We start from the raw sequence: 5,408 nt of genomic DNA on the forward strand, positions 1-5,408 counted from the left end.
GTCTATTCGGGAGGCACATAGAGTTGCTGTTCACTCAGGAGATTCTATATTTGTGATATTGCCTATTTGTGAAAATGTATTCGTAACCACAAATCAATACTCTCATTGCTTTTGTGATCTATATATAGACATGCACCAAGCATGAAACACTTGAGGCACCCAGACATGCATGTTCTGAGCTGAGGTCCAACAAGACCGTATTCTGCCTTCTTGTTTCAGTTTTCATACAGTGTGCTTTTTGTGATCTATTTAGTGCTACACTTCTTTCACATTTTTGTACTTGTTGACAGTGATTTCACTGTTTAAAATGACCTCTGGGGGCCCCACGCGGTGGTGCACGCCTGTAATTCCAGAACTTTGGGAGACCGAGGCAGGCAGATTACAAGGTCAAGAGATCGAGACCATCCTGGCCAACATGGTGAAACCCCATCTCTACCAAAAATAGAAAAAAGTTAGCTGGGCGTGGTGGTACGCGCCTGTAGTCCCAGCTACTCAGGAGACTGAGGCAGTAGAATCGCTTGAACCTGAGAGGCAGAGGTTGTAGTGAGCCGAGATTACACCACTGCACTCCAGCCTGGCAACAGAGTGAGACTCCATCTCAAAGAAAAGACCTCTGAGCACAGTGCTGAAGTGTCATCTAGTGTTTCTAAGCACAAGAAGACTGTGAGGTTCCTTGCAGAGAAAATACATGTGTTAAATAAACTTCGTTCAGGCATGAGTTATAGTGCTGTTGACCATGAGTTCAATATTAATGAATCAATATTGTATATTAAATAAAGTATCTTTATTTTTGTTTTGTTTTGTTTTGTTTTTTTGAGACGGAGTCTAGCTCTGTCGCTCAGGCTGGAGTGCAGTGGTGCGATCTCGGCTCACTGCCAGCTCCGCCTCCCAAGTTCACGTCATTCTCCTGCCTCAGTCTCCCGAGTAGCTGGGACTACAGGTGCCTGCCATCACACCCAGCTAATTTTTTATATTTTTAGTAGAGACGGGGTTTCACCATGTTAGCCAGGATGGTCTCGATCTCCTGACCTTGTGATCCGCCCACCTCGACCTCCCAAAGTGCTGGGATTACAGATGTAAGCCACCACTCCCAGCCTAAATAAAGTGTGTTTAAACATAAACATACATAAAGCAAGGTTATGTGTTGATTAGTTGACAATTATGTGACCAAAGGCTTGCAGGAACTTAACCCTACATTTCCCCTGGAAGCTATCGCTCCGCATTTATTCAGTGTTTAAGATGATTTTATAGAATATAGCTACTGCACGTAAAATGAATCGACTGTGGAGAAATTTATCCAATCATCATAGCTTGGTGAGTGCTCCTGTAGAGGTGTGAGTGCTATTCTACGGAAGCACACAAGAAAGAACAGTTGACTTGGTCTTGGAGAGTTGAAGGAGTCATTATAGAGGGGTTGCTTTTGAATCGGGTTTCAAAATAATGAGTAGAAACTCAAAGAATGGACCAGGTTGAAAGGTCATTCAAGACAGTGGCGAATTATGTGCGAAGGAAGGAAGGTCTGAAAGAGCTTGACACGTTCAGTGATTAAAAAGCAAGTGAAGTCAGAGCTCTTAAGTCGTGTGCTCCAACTCAGCCACAGGCAAGGATTTCCAGCCATTACAAAGTTTCTCTACACAGTTTGGGCTGTGATTTTTGCAGTAAGGAAGTGTGCAGCATGTCAGCTGTGAAAATTGGCTCAATGTTCATAATCAAGTCTATTATGCTCCCTCTGAAGCCTAGTCCATGTTTCCGTAGAAACCCCTAGTTACATAAAGGGACCCCGGCCAGCAATTGGCAAGAAAACCCACCACCTTTGTAAGCCATTATAGTAATGCCAGGGGGAAAACATTATATAATTTCTGCTGGAGGTTAGTGGGCTTAGAGGGCAAAAATAAAGATACATTCCTCGCAGAGTAGTAAGCAGAGAGTGCCACAGGGCCTCACGACACAGGATCCCTCCATCTCCCTGCCTCATCCTCATCTATGAATTAACCCACTAGCCAGTGGGTTCTTTCCTGTGCTTATTAACGCACTGGCTAGTGGGTTAATAAGCACTTTCACAGTTTGTAATGAGCACTTCCTACATGCTCAGTCCAATTCAAGGCACCACAAGGCTACACACACACACACACACACACACACCACTTCACGTATTTTTTCTTTCACAGCTACAAAGCGGTTTATAATAGCCTTCACATCAACCTTCACAGGTAGATTTTAGTACTCCAATTTTATGGAAGAGGAAACAAAAGCACCAAATGATAAAGTATCCAGTGAATGGCAGAATTAGGATTTATGTTCGGCTTTGACTTCAAATCTACGATTTCATCTGTGTCTCAGAAAAAAAAAAAAAAAAAAAATTCCCTGTCCTTGAGAAAGTTGTGTATGTGAAAAGTCCTGCATGCCACTCCTGAGAACGAGCTGTCACACATGATGTGTCAGAGGAGTAAGTGGTTCAGACTGTCAGTTTTATAGAAATATTCAGAGGACAGAAGTTTTTGCCCAAAGTATCACACTGTCCCCAAGGTGCATCACTAGCATGGGAAGAAATAATTTTTGGCAGCTGAGATGGCAGAGGTAGGTATGTCAGCAAAAGTCCAGAAGCAGAAAGGATCCTTTCAAGAGACAAGGGAGTCAGGTGGTAAAGGGAAATCTAAGTTGTTGAGGGATTTAGAGGGAATGTTTCATATCCCCTTAGATAGGTCTCAGTGGGTGGAGAGGCGCCCTGGATAGAATCAGCCGTGTGGGGTTTACCATTTTCACGGCTGCCTCCTCTTCCTTCTTCATTCATTGTTGCTAAGGATCTTAACCTATCATCAGTCTCCTTATTTGGGGCTCTGGTTAAGGCCACTCAGTCCCCAGGTGCTCCCAGAATCAGCCTGCAGATTCTCAGGCTGATGTCCTTAACTCTCCACTCCCCCATGTTGTGGGATCTGCCTGGTACGTTGGCCACCCCAGACCACTTTTCACACAGGCCTCCACTTTGTCTCTCTACTTGAGAGTCTTTGTGCCCATTTCCTGCCTATTGAAGTCTAACTTCCCACCTCAGATTTTAGCTTAAAACTGCCCTTTTCAAGAATCTGGTCTCAGTTTCCTCCAATCACAAAGAATCCTTTCTTTTCCTGGGTCCGCACGGCAAATATCTCTATGTTAGCCTTTTTCCACAGGCAACCTGCCTGTGTCCTCCTCAAGACCAGGGAACTCTGTCCTTATTTCATAACTTAGCACAGTGCCCGGCACTTTGTCCATGCTTCATCACTCTCTTTTTAAAAATAAATACATGAAAAACATGTCCTTGAAACTAGAACAGCTCAGTTTACATTTAATTTAATTAAGATATTAAGGTTCGTTTTAGCAAACATATTGTGAGTGACAACCATCTAAAATTCAATCTCAACTTACCTGCCTCCTAAATGGCAGTTTAATTTCACTATAATCTTTATTATAATAACCTTTAAACTTGTTATTAGTATTACTGATAAAGTTAAAAGACTTTCATCTGGTAATTGTGTCTTAGGAAACATTCAATTATTAAATTCCACACTGATCATTAGAAAACCCTATTATTTCATAATAGGCTGGGCAATACCATGAAGGTATCCCTCAATTATTGAAACAGAAGCCATCTCTAAGTGAGTGGAAGTGAAATCTCACACATCAAATCGTCTACTCACAAACTTAAGCTGTATTATTACAGACAGACGGGTGTAAAGTGAAAAGTCCTCTCATGGTCTGAAATGATAGTGTTTTATGGGGATGAATGGTGTTTGTGGCTGATTAGTCCTCGCTCTTCTCAAAACCTGGCCAAGCTCAAGGTGGACAGATTAAGCCAGAAAATATTAGGGGGGTGTGTGTGTGTGTGTGTGTAGTAATAGTAGTAGTAGTAGTAGTAGTAGCAGCAGCAGCAGCAGACATGGTTTACCTCATGGCAAGAAGGCTTTTCTCACAGAGCTACTCACAGATAAAACGCCTTTGCCAGCCAGACACGGTGGCTCACGCCTGTAATCCCAGGACTTTGGGAGGCCAAGGCGGGTGGATCACGAGGTCGAGTTCAAGACCAGCCTGACCAAGATCGTGAAACCCCATCTCTACTAAAAATACAAAATACAAAAATTAGCCAGGTGCAGTGGCAGGTGCCTGTAATCCCAGCTACTTAGGAGGCTGAGGCAGGAGAATTGCTTGAACCCTGGGGGATGGAGGTTGCAGTAAGCCGAGATCACGTCACTGCACTCCAGCATGGGCGACAGAGTGAGACTTCTCAAAAAACAAAAACAAAAAAACACCTTTGTAGGAATTGACAACAGAGGCTGGTCTAGGGCATGGGGAAAACTCAAAAAGATAATGAGAAAGTGTTTCTTCTGGTCCTAAGGATCCCTTCCAAGTGAGAAACTATTTCACTCTCACTAGACAGTGCCTTCCTGCCCTCTGAATTTTTGCCAAAAAACAGACCAAGAGCCTCTGAGGGCAGTTCAGGAGAGCCTTTCAGAGCGCAAAGGAAGCTTGGGCAGCGAGTCCTCCCAGGGGAAACACCCTAGATCTCAGAAAGGAGAGGGGCCTGACCAGGTTCTCCTGATGCTTCCCACCTCCTGTGATCCCAACCCACACAGGGCCCCAACCCATGCAGCTTCGGGCACATACTTTGGCACACTATGGGGATTTAACACGTGTTTCATGATGTTCTGGCTGATGGACTGGGAAAGGAAGCAGCCGAAGCCGGGGTCCCCAGGAGCTCTCCCTCCCCTCAACAGGAGCTCTGACTCACAACCTGTTTGGCACTGCTGAGTCCTCTCTGGTTTCCTGAATCTCCCTCTCTCTAATGCAAAAAGCCTCCATGGCAGATGTTTTAGAACAATGATCACGTCAATGATGCTGTAACCCACTACTTTCTTTTTGCATCATAGAATTTTGTTAAGTGTTTTTGCAGACTTACTCTTTAAGGTTAATTACTTTTTTTTTGATTGAGCCTTTGGGAAGACTTTACGGTGGTCCTATCAGATAACTGCGGGCCCCAAGGCTGGATAGCTGTTAATAGGATGGGCAGAAAGGGACTGGGAGCGAGGCTGGGTTCAGAATCTCAAGTAATTTGGGAGTTTGCCTAGGGACTGGGACGATTTGGCTGGGCATTAATTTGAAGGTGAATATGCGTCTAGAGATTGCGGGGATTTCTCCTTTTTCTTGGAGGGCAACCCTGGGTGTGGAGGAATTCGGTGTGCAGAAACAGAAAGGTCTGGTTCAGGCTTCCTCTGGGAAGGCAAGGCCAAGAGGCCAAGGCTGAGAAGGGGCAGGAGCGACCCTGCTGGGGCGGGTCCGCACCAGCTCCTAGGAGCAGAGGGCAGAGCCGGGCAAGGAGATGGGGTTGTCCAGGCGAGGGTGAGGACGCGGTCGGTGACAGCGCGGGTGGGGATCCC

The 5,408-nt window shown here is 45.1% G+C and overlaps 1 protein-coding gene across 1 annotated transcript in view; it reads left to right on the forward strand.

Annotated features, from left to right (window-relative positions):
• Positions 1-5,025: 5,025 nt before the first annotated feature.
• Positions 5,026-5,408, forward strand: part of FAM49A (family with sequence similarity 49, member A) — a 112,398-nt gene continuing 112,015 nt past the window's right edge. The window contains exon 1 of the mRNA XM_011971437.1: positions 5,026-5,134. The gene's annotated coding sequence lies outside the window, so the exon portion shown is untranslated. The remainder of the gene's footprint in view (positions 5,135-5,408) is intronic.

The sequence above is a fragment of the Mandrillus leucophaeus genome, unplaced genomic scaffold, assembly GCF_000951045.1.
Source record: "Mandrillus leucophaeus isolate KB7577 unplaced genomic scaffold, Mleu.le_1.0 Scaffold122, whole genome shotgun sequence".
Lineage (NCBI taxonomy): Eukaryota > Metazoa > Chordata > Mammalia > Primates > Cercopithecidae > Mandrillus > Mandrillus leucophaeus.